Source organism: Tamandua tetradactyla, chromosome 3 (genome assembly GCF_023851605.1).
Source record: "Tamandua tetradactyla isolate mTamTet1 chromosome 3, mTamTet1.pri, whole genome shotgun sequence".
Taxonomy (NCBI): domain Eukaryota; kingdom Metazoa; phylum Chordata; class Mammalia; order Pilosa; family Myrmecophagidae; genus Tamandua; species Tamandua tetradactyla.
Genome location: NC_135329.1, coordinates 4,452,066 through 4,467,693, shown reverse-complemented (window position 1 = coordinate 4,467,693; position 15,628 = coordinate 4,452,066). Strand labels below are relative to the sequence as shown.

General features: G+C 47.0%; 1 protein-coding gene across 1 annotated transcript in view; it reads right to left on the bottom strand.

Moving 5' to 3' along the window:
• Window positions 1–241: 241 nt before the first annotated feature.
• TDRD15 (tudor domain containing 15) overlaps window positions 242–15,628 on the bottom strand; it is a 320,944-nt gene continuing 305,557 nt past the window's right edge. The window contains exon 5 of the mRNA XM_077152208.1: window positions 242–465. The gene's annotated coding sequence lies outside the window, so the exon portion shown is untranslated. The remainder of the gene's footprint in view (window positions 466–15,628) is intronic.

The window sequence follows — 15,628 nt, the reverse complement described above, 5'->3', positions numbered from 1 at the left end:
AGAGAAAACAGAAACAAAACAAAAGAAAATGAATGAAAATCCCCAGCGAGGAGCTGACTTCTGGGAGACCCTCCTAAGCCCCTTGGAAAATGCAACAGCGGAGCTCCAGCCCTGCTGGCTGGGGAGCATTTGCTTTCATCCCAGGAGCAGGAACCTCCCTGGAGCGCCACTGGGCTTTCACCAGTGCTGTGGTCTTTCCAGTCAGGATGATGGGAGGAAAGGCAGAACGTCCAGCCTTTCTTGGGTCAAGACTTTGTGACCCAGCTCAGGCTTCAGATAGCTTGACTTTGACCCCAACTCTGCTGCAACCCTCCACACTGCTTCACTCACCCCACAGGAGGCAGGAGGTGGTGTGGACGAGCTTCACAGAAGAGCTAACATTCAAGAAGATCACCAGGTAACAAGGAAACTTGTCAGATACAGCAAGGCAGGAAGGCAGAAAGCATGGCCATGGAATAGCTAGTTCTGTTCAGAGTAGACAGAAATAAGGGAAGATTGGATGATCAGTTAGACAAAATATTTAGAGATGGTCATTTTGTGTGCTCATAACAGCACATTATTATTTATTACATGTCAAATTGCATTATCTCCCTAGCTTTTGCCACTCTGTTTTGGACAAATTGTGTCCACTAAAGAAAGTTATGCATAAAGAGAAAGTTGTGATTTCAAGGAATATGTTCAAAAAATTTTAAAATGCAAAAAAATGCCTGTCTAGTACCCTTCTCTAGTTATCCCACAAAAGTTTGTGCAAGTTCATTCTTAGCTGATAGTAGTGCAGAGCTCTTCGCATGTTCTAAAATCAATGTAGTAACAGAGCAGGTTTATAGTTCATTGAAGTCATTGATTGTAACGAACCATGTACACCTTTCTTAATGCACTGTAGCATTTTAAGGAAAATGACGTTCTGGAGAAAGCAAGAAAGCTTTTCCTTTATCTTCCACAGGGAGCCTCGGCCTCCACCTGAAGAATTCTGTGCGTGGGGGGAAAACTGATCAAAAGCCGTGTGGAAGATGAGCCAATTTCAAGTGAAATGGCTGTGTGGAGAGTCCCATCAGCTCCTTTGCAAATGGACAAGTCATAAACCTGCCTAATGACTTGGAAACTCAAAATGCGCTCTTCATTTTAAAGAATTTTTAATGTTGTCCTCTCAAACGGGTCCCATTAACAAAGGCACCCGCCATTCCTCCACATGGCTTCCCTGTTAGGCAAGTGTGTTTCTGTAAGACCAGAGGGGAAGAGAACTCTCAGTGGGGGGAAGATCTGTGTAGAGCGAGAAGCACTTGCTAATTTCTCCTACCCACCCAGTCCATTGAGCCAGAGACGGCAGGGTGTGCAAACCACAGAGAAAGCAGAATTTATCTCAGCTGTGACTGCATCGTCCAACCATTTTAATCTTTCTCTTTCTTTTGACACTGTATAATAATGCTTTCTTCAAGGAACATTCTTTAATCTTATAATTTGAAAACAAATTCTATTTTAGCTATCCTTCAGTAGGTGACCTTTAATGGTTTTGCTATAGGTAAAACTCTGTCATTATGTTCTGCCTCCCTGCTCAGCTTTCTGGATCTCAAATTGCTCAGATGCTGCAGTTTTTGTCAGTGATAATATTGCCCTTTCAAAATTTCTCTGTAAGCAGCCTGAAAGGATTCATTCAGAGGAATGGTTTCATTAATTTATTTCTACGCATTTCACAAACAAAGCAGGTTAGTTGTTTCCAAATGTCAAGGCCCAGAAGCAAACTTGAAAACATTCTGTAACATATAATTATCCAGAGGGTGGGGCAAGATGGCGGCATGAGGAGGTTTGGAACTTAGTTAATTCTCTATAGCAGTTAGTAAAAGCCAGGAACAATCTGGAACAACTGTTTGGGAGACATTCAGGACCACACACATATACACACCAGTCTGGAATGGGTGGAAGGGCTGAGATAATGGCACAGAACTGTAAGTAACTCCCCCACACTCTGGGACTGGTGCCTCTTCCCCACTGGCACTGCATGCTAAGTTTGGAGACTTAACCATGGGAAAAAAGAGGCAGTCTCTACTAGGAGCATGGGAGGGCAGCTCAACCAGTCTAATTGCAGTTTTGATTAAAAAATTTGGACTGCTGCATACAAGCTCCAAGCACAGATAAACCCAGAAAAAGGGGGAAAGTAATACTGGCATTGAGGAAACAGGGCTGATGAAGAAAAATAAATAAATAAAACAGAGGTGGCCAACCTCAGAATACTGAGAAGGGGCTGTGTTCCAAGATAAAGGACTCATAGAACCAGGTACCAACTCCAGCTCTTGACTGGCTGAATCTTAGGGATGGGGACTTGCTCTGAAAAGGGATTTTCTTTTCATTTTATCCCCTTCTATTTTATTTTCTTCTTCTTTTTTTGGCATAGTCTAAGTAGCTCATTAGAGAAAGCCTCAGGCATTCTCAGTTGTTAGCACTGACCCATGCAAGGATGGAGTTAAGATAGGTCTGAGAGACAAAGCAGAAAGTGACAGAGGTAAGTCCATAAAGAGCATATCTTCACCAAGGAGAGGAGAGTGGGGCCCAGCTCAAGTGGTGGTCCTCCTCAAGAGCATTCAGACCCCAGGAGCTGGGAACCCGAGACAGCTTGAGCTTGCCTTCCAGCTCAGCCCTGTCTCAGTCATGCCCCTGGCAGGCTGAGAATTAAAGACACCACTTTACACTGGTGGGGAGCTGGGGCTGACAAGTGCCACCTGCTGGGCAGGGCAGGAAAAGCACAGAGCCTAGGGGCTCCACAGGAATCTCTTATAGCCTGCTGGGTCTCGTCCTCAGGGAAACTTGACACTGCTGCACCCCCCCCCCCCCCCGAGACCTGTGCCTGCCTTGTCTGGAAAATCTGATTGGGGTTGATCATATCTGGGGCAACCCGCCTCAAAAAAAATTCCATATATGCAGGGCAAGAACCAGAAAAACAAGAGCTGAAAAATTCTGACCAGTTAAGCAAAAGCTATGCTAGAGGTTTAGAATAGGTTGAACTTAATGTGAAAGAGGAGATAGAGAACAAAGACAACCCACTGGGAAACCCTAGGTAAAAGAGGGAAAACAATCTCCAGAATAAACTAATCAAGGAAATCAGGTGCCTAGACACCAGCAAAACGTTACAAGTCATGCTAGGAAAAATGAAGATATGGCCCAGACAAAGGAACAAACTAACACTTTAAAGGAGATATAGGAGTTGAAACAACTAATGTTCAAACAAATATGCTAAATCAATTAAAAATCAAATCAATGCCCTGAGGGAAGATATAGAACATAAAGAAGAACTCAAAGCCTTGAAAAAAACAAATGGCAGAACTTATGGGGATAAAAGGCACAAAAGAAGAGATGGAAACCACAATGGAGACCCACAACAACAGATGTGAAGAGGGAGAAGAAAGGATTCATGAACAAGAGGACAGGACATTTGAAATCCTATATGCGAAAGAACAGAGAGGGAAAAGAATGGAAAACTATGATCAGGGTCTCAGGGAAGTGAATGACAACATGAAATGCATCAATATACATGTTATGGGTGTCTCATAAAGAAAAGATAAGGAAAACGGGACAGAAAGAATAATGGAGGAAATTATCACTGAAAATTTCCCAATTCTTATGAAGGACATAGAATTACAGATCCAAGAAGCGCAGCGTACCCCAAACTGAATAGATCTGAATAGACCAACTGCAAGACACTTACTAATAAGCTTGTCAAATGCCACAGATAAAGAAAGAATTCTGAAAGCATCAAGAGGAAAGAGATCCATCACATACAAGGGAAGCACAATAAGATCATGTGTGGATTTCTCTTCAGAAACCATCGAGCTAAGAAGGCAGTGTGTGATATATTTAAGATATTGGAAGAAAAAAACTGCTAACCAAGAATTCTATATCTGGCAAAACTGTTCCTCAAAAATGAGTGGGAGTTTTAAAATATTTTCAGACAAACAGACTACTGAGAGAGTTTGTGAACAGGAGACCTGCCCTACAAGAAATACTATCGGGACCATGACAGGCAGATAGCAAAAGACCAGAGAGAGAGGTCTGGAGAAGAGGGTACAAAAGAAAACTATCAGTAAGGGTAAGAAAGAGAGAGAGAAAAAAGATATGATATATCAGAATGAAGTTGTGCTGAATGTAACAACATGGATAAACCTTGAGGACAATTATGTTGCATGAAGTGGCCAGAAACAAATCCTCACTAATACAAATTAACATTAATGAGCAAACTTTGAGAGTTAAAGTTGAGAACACAGGTTCTGAGGACATGGAAGGAGGGTAGAGATTGAGCATTGGATGCCAAAGGAGTAGAGAATGTTCAACAGGATTGATCGTAAAGATCCAGATAGCACAATACTATCTGACGGTAGCACAAAATTGTAAGTAGACTGAACAAAACTGAGTGTGAGAATGACTGAAAGAGGAAGGCAAGGGGCATGTATGACACCAGAAGGGAAGACAGAAGATAAAAACTGGGACTGTATAACTTAGCGAAACCTGGAATGGACAAGGATGGTGATTAAATGTATGAAAATAAGACTGTTTTTACATGAGGGACAATGAATGAATGTCAGCAGTGCACAGTGTTGAAAATGGGATGGTATATAGAAAAAATACAGTCGATGCAGAATATGGTCTATAATTAACAGAAACATTGCAATATGCTTCTGTTAAATGTAACAAAAGCAGTGTACCAAAGCTAAATATCAAAAAGGGGGGATATAGTATGGTATTTTTGGTGCTGTTGATTCTCCTTTTTATTTCTATTTTTTATTCTTCATTTTTTCCTCTTCTTTCTTTATGGTAGTAATGGAAATGTCCTCATATAAGATTTTGGTGGTGAATGTATAACTATGTGATTATACATAGGAACCACTGATAGTTGACTTAGGATAGATTGTAAGGTGTGTGAATAAAACCATTTAAAAATAAATAGAAGGATACAAGTGCCAGAGAAAATGTGGAGAGAGGAATGTACCTGTTCACTGTTGGGAGGGAAGTAGAGTGGTGCAGCCTCTGGAGGGCAGTGAGGTGGGCCCACAGGGGGCTAAGGATGGGATTGCCATATGATCCTGCAACCCCGTTATACCTATAAGAACTGAAAGCAGGGACACAAATGGACATTTGGACACTGGTGTTTATGGCAGCAGTATTCATGATTTGCAATGGATGGAGGTAGACTAAGGGTACATCGACTGGTGAATGGAAGGGCGAACGATGGTGTACACATCCAATGGAATAATGAGTGGCTGCAAGAAGGAATGAAGTTGGTGAATGAAACTTGAGAACAGTATGTTGAGGGAAATAAGCCAAAAAACAAAAAGATGCATACCTCAATAATACAGACTAACTGTAATGTGCAAACTCTGAGAACTGAATTTGAAAGCAGAAGTTATCAGGGAAAGTTTATTGTAAAGGCTTCTAGCTTGTAAGCTCTAAGAGCAGTCACATCTATTCTGGAGTTGTAACTGGCATTTCTAAATTCTGAGGTGCTGGGCTCTATTGTGTATAACCTGGTCATTCCCCAGCATTTCAGGTATCTTTGTGACACCTGAGACTCAGAGCTAGCATTCTGCAGCAATAAAAGTCAGCATTACCCCATAGAGCAACTGTTTAAAAAGCTGAAAAAGAGATCAGACTTCACTTAGAGAAATGAATGAAGGTGATCTGGTTAGGATTAAGATAAATTAGACTAAAGGATAAAAGATGATATTGACTGTATTTTAAAACTTCAACTTCTGTGTGAGAACAAAGGAGGCATGTTTATTTGGTACAAAATTTATATTTTCTGTAGCAAACTGTATAATTTAACTGGTATGATCAGTTTATTCGAACAACATAATTACATGGGACTTTGAATAGGGAGTGAGACCTTGTTGGTTTGTAGAGGTTGGTGTGATGCCCTGAGTCATCCCATGGTAATCTGGGCAGAAGAATAAAAAGGACTTGCAAAGTCCCTTGAGGAATTTGGGGAAAAGGTGCAAATATTAAACTTCTCCACCTGAGGAAGACCTGATATTCTTGCAATCACTGGGGACTGCCATTCTGATGGGCCAGGTCCCTGATCTTGCAGCTCACCCTTACGAATAACTTATTCCTGCAGAGGACAAGCTAAGCCTACTTATGATTATGCTTAAGAGTCATCTCAGAGAACCTCTTGGTTGCTCGCACGTGGCCTCTCTAAGCCAACTTTGCAGGTGAGCTCACTGCCCTCCCCACCTGCGTGGGCCCTGACTCCCAGGGGTGTAAATCTTCCTGGCAACATGGGACCTGACTCCTGGGGATGACCTGGACCTGGCATCCTGGGATTGAGATAGCCTTTTTAACCCAAAGGTGGAAGAGAAATGAAACAAAACAAAGTTTCAGTGGCTGAGAAATTTCAAATAGAGTTGTGAAGTTTTCTGGAGGTTGTTTGTATGCATTATACAGATAACCCTTTTCAGTTTTCCGTATTTTGGAGTAGCTAGAGGGAAATGCATGAAACCATTGAACTGTAATCCCATAGCCTTGACTGTTGAAGATGATTCTGTAACTATATATCACTTATAGTGTGACCATGTGATTGTGAAAACCTGGTGACTGACACTCCCTTTGTCCAGTGTATGGACAGATGAGTAAGAAAACAAAGACAAAAATAAATAAATAATAGGGAGATAGGGGGCATGGTAAGTTCTGGGTATTCTTTTTTACTATTATTTTTATTTTTCTTCTTATCCCTATTATTTCTGGAGTGATGAAAACGTTCAAAAATCGATAGTGATGATGAACTTACAGCTCTGTGATGACACTATGGCCCCACTGATTGTGCACCTGGATGACTACATGGTATGTGACTATCACTCAATAGAATGGCCTCTGAAAAACCACCGTTGCCCAGGCTTTTCTCGGGGAAAGGGCTTGTCGAGGAGGCCACGTGCCATCCCCAAGGGGTCCCCAGTTTTGCTCAAGTCACGCAGCGACCAGCACCTGGGGCCCCCCCATGCCTCACACTAGGGCGGGGGCTTGTGCCAGCGAACCCTTCAGCCAGGGAGCTGCGAGTGCCAGCGGCCCTCTGGAGGCAGATTGGATGTGCTCAGCACAGCGCCTGGGAGCTCTGGATGGGGCGCAGCCCGGAGCCGACCTGTGCTCTCCACTGGGGGAACCGAGGGCGCCGGACCAGGCAGGGGAAATGAAAGAGCACGTGCGGAAAACCTGCCTGAAATGGGGGCAGACAGTTCAGGAGCGCTGGCACACGCCATGTAAGGCAGAGCGAGATATATTTCCTCCCAACAGGACTCTGACCACACTGGATTTTAGATCACCCAGATGGTGGAGCTTTCCTCCCTCTCCTACCAAGGGGAGCCGTGACACCCCCCACACACACACACTGTTCACTGAAAAATATCTAATGCTTCTAACGCGACATTCCAGACCCTGGGCACAACTGGCATCAGCTTTTCTTTGAAATTGTAATTTCCATTACCGCCGCCTCCCTGCTCCCAACAAACACAACAGCTGTATTCCAGCGGCACTAGACAGACCTTCATTTCTCAGTCGTGCCCGGCATTTTTGTCCTGTTTGTTTTTTTGCTTTTGTGACTGAGACCCTCCCCCCTCCCCTCTCCTCTCCTCCTGTCAACTCTCACCCAGTGCTTCAAAGCCCAGGTTCCCTGAGCAGCATGCTCCAGGGAAGGAAGGCCTGTGCCCTCGGGAGGCCATGGCCCTTTGTCTCCCCTCCCGTCCCCACCCCACTGCTGAGTGAGCAGCCAGCCGGAGCCCCAGAGGGCAGCCCCACGTGGTCAGGACCAGAGCCGGCCTCTGCTCCAGGCGCCCCCCAGCCCCTCCCTGCGGCACGTTTTAGCCACTCAGAGGCGGGGCGCCTGAAGTCGGGTCCGGGCCCTGTGGGTGCACCCGCCCCTCGGGGGAGTCCCCTGTGCCACCATTTCCACCCTGAGGAGCCAACACAAAGCCCTGCAAACAATCCCTAAATGAGGATTTGCATGAATTTAGCAGTCATTAATTGAGCAAGTTCTTTGTGACTACCCTCTTCTCTGGGCCAATGTGGCCACAAATTTGATTTACAAGGTGGGAAGGGGGAAGGCCAGGAAGTGGGGCTAAGACCAAAAGCAGTGTAAAGTGCTGAAGCCGGAAACCGGAGCCCGTGTGGAACTAAGTCTGCCCTGCAGAGGAGCCCCGCTCCGAGAGGGAAGTGGTTGTGAAGAAGTGACTTGGAGAGGTGTGAAGCCAGCCAAGTGCGGCCAGCTTGTTCTCTGCTGGCCCAGAGATTCACGGGAGCCAGGCCTCGGGGGAAGCGTCCTGGCCTTAGGATTCCAGATTGAATTGCTTGGTAGGGGCCCACCTCCCTCCCAATCTTGCCATTGACAGAATGCTCTATAAGAACTTTACCCTATGCCTCTACCCTTAGAAGGAATGTGTCGCCATGTACAGTTTGGGCTAAGAAGGATGTTGCATTCCTGTGTTCCCTGGCTCTTTCTCTGCAGCCCATGGTGACGGCCATGCTCTCTGCAGGCCTCTTTCGTGCAGGCGAGCCCGTGCCCAGGAGTAAGGCGGGGTAGCAGGATGGGAGAGAGGGTTGCTGCCCCACAACGTCACAGTGGAAGAGAAGTGTGTGCAAGTACGGGAACTATGAAAAGTATGCAACACACTTGTAAGTGTGAAGCATTCTTTTACACTTAAAAAATAGGTACACTGTTCATCAGGATAAAAAGCAGAGATGTACTACTGATGCACTTAGAGTCCTGCTCTTGTGGTGTGGAGAGTAGATGGGCCCTGGTGGCTCTGGGGACCTCCTGTGCTTCCTACCTGGGCCGGCCCCAGGACCCACTGCAGCACCAGGGTGGGAATGGATGACCGGTCCAGCAGCATCACAGCTGCACCCAGCAACCTGATTGCCTTAAAAGAAATCCTCTTGGAAACAGTCTCAGACTGTCTTCAGAAAGGAGCAGTAAGCCATGGCTCAGAGCTGAGCAAGAGTCGAGAAGGTGCTCTTTCCAGCTGGGTCTCTGGCCTTCAAGGTGGTCTTTCTGAAGAAGGCGATGCCATGTTGAGGCCACCACAATACAAATATTATTGGACACTATGCAGAAGGAACCAGGCTGGGGAAGAGAGTGGTGGGTGCCTGAGGAGCTCTGAGGCTCTCGTTAGGGACCTGAAATGGCATGGAACTCACCCTTCAGATAGGCGGACCATCTTATTTATTTATCCTCCCAAAGCCGGACACCTAGGACAGTAAAAGGGGGTGCTATTAATTACTGAGCCGGACTAACAGGCATAAACCAGTACCGTCTGGGGCAAGTCTGGATTTATGTTCATTCTTTATAAAAAAATAAATAGCACTTTGCAAGAAAGGCTTAATATTCAGGAGCCCAGAGGCGAGGATGATTCTGGACAGGACAACCCCAGAGCCCCAGCTTCTCGTCTAGGATGAAGGCCCTGACCGTCCACTGGGTCCTGGCTTGTGTCCACATGGCCATGATTCCCGTGCCTGAGAAGGAGTGCGGACGGCCGTGAGCCCGAGGGTGTGGTATACAGGCCTGAAGGGCGAGCAGGAAGAGGAGAGGGAGGGAGGGACCAGGAGGGAAGGAGGGGGAGGGGGAGAGAAGGAAGGGGAGGGGGAAGAAGGGGGAGGGGAGGGGAGGGGGAGGACAGAAGTAAAGAGGAGACTGGGAGGAGGCAAACGAGGACAGAGTGACACACCCCTGGGGGTGCAGCCTCCAGCATTTCCAGCTCGTCTTTTGGAGAATTTGGCATTGCTGTGGGGTTGGAAATCCCACAGTGAACAGAGAGAGAAAGTGGGAGGGTTGGCCACATATTTGTCTTCCTGAAATGTTGATAATTGTCAAATTCTTCCCAGACTAAATAAATTGTTTGGCTCCTGAAAAGCACCTCTGCGCTTCCCCCTCTCTGGGGGTGTCAGCTCTCCTGACCTGCCTTAGCACGCTGGTCTCCTTCCAGGGGCAGCTGAGCTCACACTCTCGTGTGACAGCACTGAGCAGTGACAGGGGACCCCGTCTCTGAATTCAGCTGTCAGTGCACTTAGCAATGAGTCATGTACTGCATGGTGACATATTTAGCCTTTCTTGCAAAGTGCTATTTATTTTTTTATAAAGAATGAACATACATCCAGACGGTACTGGCTTATGCCTGTTAGTCTGGCTTAGTAATTAATAGCACCTCCTTTTACTGTCCTAGGTGTCCGGCTTTGGGAGGATAAATAAATAAGATGGTCCGGCTATCTGAAGGGTGAGTTCCATGCCATTTCAGGTCCCTAACAAGAGCCTCAGAGCTCCTCAGGCACCCGCCACTCTCTTCCCCAGCCTGGTTCCTTATGCACAGTGTCCAATAATATTTGTATTGTGAGTGCCAACCACCCTTTTCATTTTAAAAGCCAGAAAATGAACAAGCCCTACAAACCTGTGAATATGTTGAATGTAAGGAGTGAAGCTTTAACATAAGCTCAGGCTCTCGTTGTTTTCATTGCTAAAGACCTACAATGCATCACACTCTGGCTCTGAAGATGAGAGCCATTCTCAGGTTGGCACTAATTTTTAAAGACAATGAGGGAGGAGAAAGTGCCAGCTCAAATGAAGACAAGCTGCCCTGCCCCTCCCGATGCCAGGGCTGCCCTGGCCAGCTCAGGCTGCCGGGGCTCCCAGGTCAGCTTGGGTGAGGTACTCTGGAATGTATTTATCCAATTTCCTTCTTACAGGAGTGTAAGTGGTACAGTCAAATAAAGTGAGAATTTAAATGACAAACATTCTGAAAACAACAGCCCAGAAAATGACAGCTCTTCCTTGTCAGTGAAACATTATGCCCTGCAGGGGAAACTAAAGGCAGTCTCGCTCTTCCCTCTTCCCTGCCTGCTGTGGAGGAAGAAGGCTGCATCTTCCTTCCCTTCTCTCCACATCTCCACACGTGCCCAGCAGCCGCCACGTGCAGAGGAGGTGCTGGGCTCTGTGCAGGACAGCAAGGAGCAAGAAGGGGGACACAGCCCCTGCCCTCATGTAGCTTATCGTCTCGTAGGGGAAAAAAAGCGTCAAATGCTTTTGAAGGTACCTGCGGCATCCATGCCTGCGGTCAGCACAAGAAAGTCTATTTTAGCAAGGGCTGGACAGAAATCCTTAACCTACCCCCAGTCTGGAAGGAACCCCCCCTTGCAAGAGACATGGAAACTGAGACCCAGGAGATGACTAGGAATTAGGTGGGCCAGGAAAAGGGGGACAGCATTCTGGGAAGACACGGCACTGGCTCAAAAGCCCTGACAGAGGAAGGCGCTTGGGGGCTTGGAGGCGTGAAAGGTGGACCAGGGTGGCTGAGCGGGATGGGTGGCAGTGGAGGAGAAGAAGGCTCCGGGAGACTTGGCCCCGGCTCCAGGTTTCTCTCTTTCCTCCTCTTTATAAGGCAGCCCTGAGTCACTTTCCAGAGCAAACAACCAAGCGGGGAGCTGAGGGCACTGGCGTCTCTGCCAGGTCTGGGCGGCTCTCGGTCTGGCTTAGTCACTTGGGGAAGCAAAGGTTGAGAATCAGCCTTCAGTAGACTCCGGGCTCTGGCAGGACATCGATCGGGCAGGCAGGTCTCTCTGATGACCATGACTGTGCCGCCGGAGGCACGTCACACACGCTCGCAGTCAGGGCCTGCTGCAGGAACAACCGGTCCAGAAGTTGTCCGTTGTCCTGCCCGGCAGCCTCCTGTGGCTGTAGGTTTACCACGTTTAATGTCACAGTCTCTATCCATAAGAAAACTAAAGTGAGCACGAGAACTATTTATTAGGGTAGAGTATTGGGGATAGAGTTCTGATGTGGTAGAAAGACAATGGACTTTGCAAGAAGAGGGTTTGGGGGAAACGCTGGCTCTATCCTTTATTAATGTTGTGACCTTACGCAATTTTATTAACCTCTCCGAAACTAAATTCATGATTGTGAAACATGAGGATAATATCTGCCTGCCTCCTGGAGTTGTTGAGAAGCTGAATAAGGTGATATGTCAGATGCCACGGGGGTGTGTTTGTGCAAGGGGTGGATGGTCCAATGAGAGGGAGAGAGACGAGCAAAGAGATACGCACAAACTGCTCCCTTCTCTTAAATTCACAGACTGGTGAGGAGTGCAGACACATGGGAAAGCACTCTGATCACAATATAAAATGTAAATTCAATGAGCCAGAGAGAGATGATGAGTGTCGGAACTAAAGGAACGGCAGGATGATGAGAGAGGGACAGATTGAAGAGGCATCTTATGGAAATTCAAATTATGTAGATTTGAAAAGTGTGATATAAAAATATTAATAAAGTTTTACATTATGCAGACATTTGGAAATCATGTGAATTTCCCCCAACTTAAAATGCATTAAGAAGTGATCTTTTTCAATCCTAGCAGGTCAAATGAATTGAAGCTTTGTTTGCACCCTGTGTGGCAGTGTCACTTCAGCTGGTAGAGACATGCCTGCCTTTTACAGGTTTAGGCTTAACTTATGCAAGTTTTCAGCCATGCCTGGTCTTCAGTAACCTTCTACCCCTCATCAAGTTCAAGCTGCCTTGCATTTGGTGTAGGGGGTGGAGGAGAATTAATTAATAAGGCAGTAAATGAATAAGGGACAGAAGAATGGCATAAGGGAGAAGGGAGGCCAAAGCCGAGTTTTAGTTTCCCAGCTTCTGCACCTGGTCCCTGACAAGGTCACTGTGTCAGGCAGCCTTTGCCTGCTTCCCAAGGCCTTTGGAGCCATGAGCAGGGAGAGCGGGGACAGTGGCATGCTGCGGATGTCAGATGCTGAGTCGGGGGAGCGCTGCGGCTCCCTCGGGTCAAGAGATTGTTTTCAGGTGCGGGCCTCCTCTTGCGCCTGCCCCACTCCCACCATCTCCACATGAGCCTTCACCTGAGCTGTCTCTGCCGCCCATCTTCCATTTACTGGGGCAGCATTGGACATGTGCCCGCGTTGTCTCCCGTGGGCCTGCGCGCTGCTAGGGGTGCCGGTAGGAGGGAGGGAGTGGTGCGATTAGTGGTAATAGTAATGATAATGGTAGTTACTGGTCATAATGATGGTATTCACGCCCTACTGATGAGTGTGCCAAGCTCTGTTCCAGGTGGTGTCTTCAAAGCACCACGAGGTAGGAAATGGTTCTATCCCCATCTTACAGATAAAGAAACTGAAGAGCAAAGAGGTTGAGTGACTCGTCCACAGTCAAACAACAGACCCGGCACTGAAACCCAGGCAGTCTGCCTCTGGAGCCCACGCTCTCACCAGCATATCCGCTCTGCCTCTCCCACGGAGGGAGCTTGCATGTCCCTGCAGATCTGGAGTTCTGGCATACGCCAGGGTCGGGAGTTCACTGGAGCACAGGATCCCAGCGAGTATTTTCCCAGGACCCCTGCCCCACAAGAAGTGGCCCTGGCAGCAGGGAAGGGCAGTGGCTCCAGTGAAACTCAGTAGAGGGGAGGTCAGCTTCTGAGGGTCTCAGCCCTGCTCAGCCTTTCCTTCTTTGCCCCTAGTCCAAGAGTTTACTGGGGTCCAGGGTTGGAAAATGCTAACTTCTGGAGCCACAATGCCATTCCAGCTACTTTCTTACCCTCAAGACCAGGCTGGTTCTGACCACCTCAGAACTGAGAACAAGTCAATTTTATTTCTTTCATTCAGACGGAACTAACTCAGAGAAAGAGCAATACAACCCAGGTAGTAATTATTTAACGCACATAGCCTCTCACTGAGCTGTGAATGTGGCAATGATGGCCAACCATTTAGAAAGACCACATGGATGTGGCATATCCTGGAGGTGCCAGGTCTAATGTGGCATAGGTGCAAGGCACCCTCCCTGTTGTAACATTTGTGGGAGAAACTATTATTTAGAAGTTCGGGAATGGCAGGAGACAAAAACCCAAATCTTATTAGTTTATGCAAAAGGAGCTATTAAGTGCTGCTTTAATGTGAAGGAACACGCAAACAGGAATATGGCTGGTCCTCAGGACTAACCAAAACCAGGTACTGCTCAGGATTCTTTCTCCTACTCATATTCCTACTCCTCTTGGCACATCTGCTTCACTCCCTTTTTCTTTTTCTTTTCATTTTATTTCTTCCTCTTTTCCTCTCTTTCTCCAGATTAAACCCTTCTGCTTCTATGGCAGGTCCACATGGCAGGAATTATGGTCCCCCTAAGAGCCGCTTTCTTACCACAACAGGGCAGACAGAGATGCGGCCAAATTCGTTGGGTCCTATCAAAACCTTGGACCCATTAGCTGTGTCCAAGAAATAGAATCACCATGCCAATGTAGTGCATCTGTCATGGTCAGGTTCATGTGTCAACTTGGCCAAGTGGTGGCTGGGCAAGGGCTGGCCTGTCTGCTGCGATGAGGACATTTCATAGAATTAAATCATGAGCATGTCAGCTGCATCCACAGCTGATTCCATTTGTAATCAGCCAAAGGGGAGTGTCTTCTGCAATGAGTGATGCTTGATCTAATCACTGGAAGCCTTATAAGGAGGATTCAGAAGAGACAGGCTCTTCCTGTTTCGGCTGGTGAGCCTCTCCTGTGGAGTTCGTCCAGACCCTCCATCAGAATCGTCGGCTTCACAGCCTGCCCTGCGGATTTTGGACTCTGCATTCCCACGGCCACGTGAGACACTTTTATAAATTTTATATTTGCACTCGCAATATAAAATTTGTTCCCTGTCGATTCTGTTTCTCTAGAGAACCCTAGCTAATACAGCATCTTACAGCAATGTTTAGGAGGGGCAGGAGTAGGGGTAAGTATTAGCAAAGGGGAAGGGAGCTGGAGAGACAGCCCCACAGGTGTCCTCAGTAAATCACTACCATTCCTAAGTCATTGTACCTGGTGGATGTCCTTGGTGAAGTCAGGTGTGCTGAGGTGCTCTGTCACCTACGCCCCAAGCCTTGCTTCATGTGTGCACAGCATGCCCAGTAGACAGTTGGTATTCTGTCTATTATAATGGTCATGATCATTAATAATTATCAAATCATAGTTTACACTTCATGTCCACCAAGAGCCATTAATAGTCACAAAATCTCTATAAGGTAGTAAATTAAGCTAATATAATTACCTTCATTTCAGAGAAGAGGAAACTGAGTTTTAGAGAAAGGAAGGGACCTATCAAGTTGATACAATCGTAAATTACAGAGCTGGCACTTGAATGCAGCTCTGCCCACCCTGAGACCCAGCCCTCCTCACCACTGAGATACCCTATAATTTAGTTACACGTGGCATGCACCATGCCACATGCACATTCCAGGTGATTAAGAGGAAAAGTGTAAAATGGAGCAACCAGCCTTGTATCTGCAAAATTCCTATTTTGCCCTCCCTCCTGCCCTCAAAATGAAGAGCCGACACTGCTCACCTTCCTTAGCTCCTGCTCCCAGCAGCATTTCGGGGCTGACACACAGCTGTTCAGCAGCCTAAAGGAGCATCCTCTCCCATGCATCTGTTCTGCCTTGGCTTTGCAGGGAGGTCTTCCAAGGCCCCCAGGATTTGGGAGCTAATTTCGTGACTTAAACTATCACTTCCCTAGAAAGGACAATAGCTGCTCCATCCCTTTGTCGATGCCATCATGACGCAGGAAGCACTTGCTGTGTCTGGGTTTCTAAGCACAGCATGTCGCAGGGCTGAGCTCAGGTTTTATTGCTATTTCT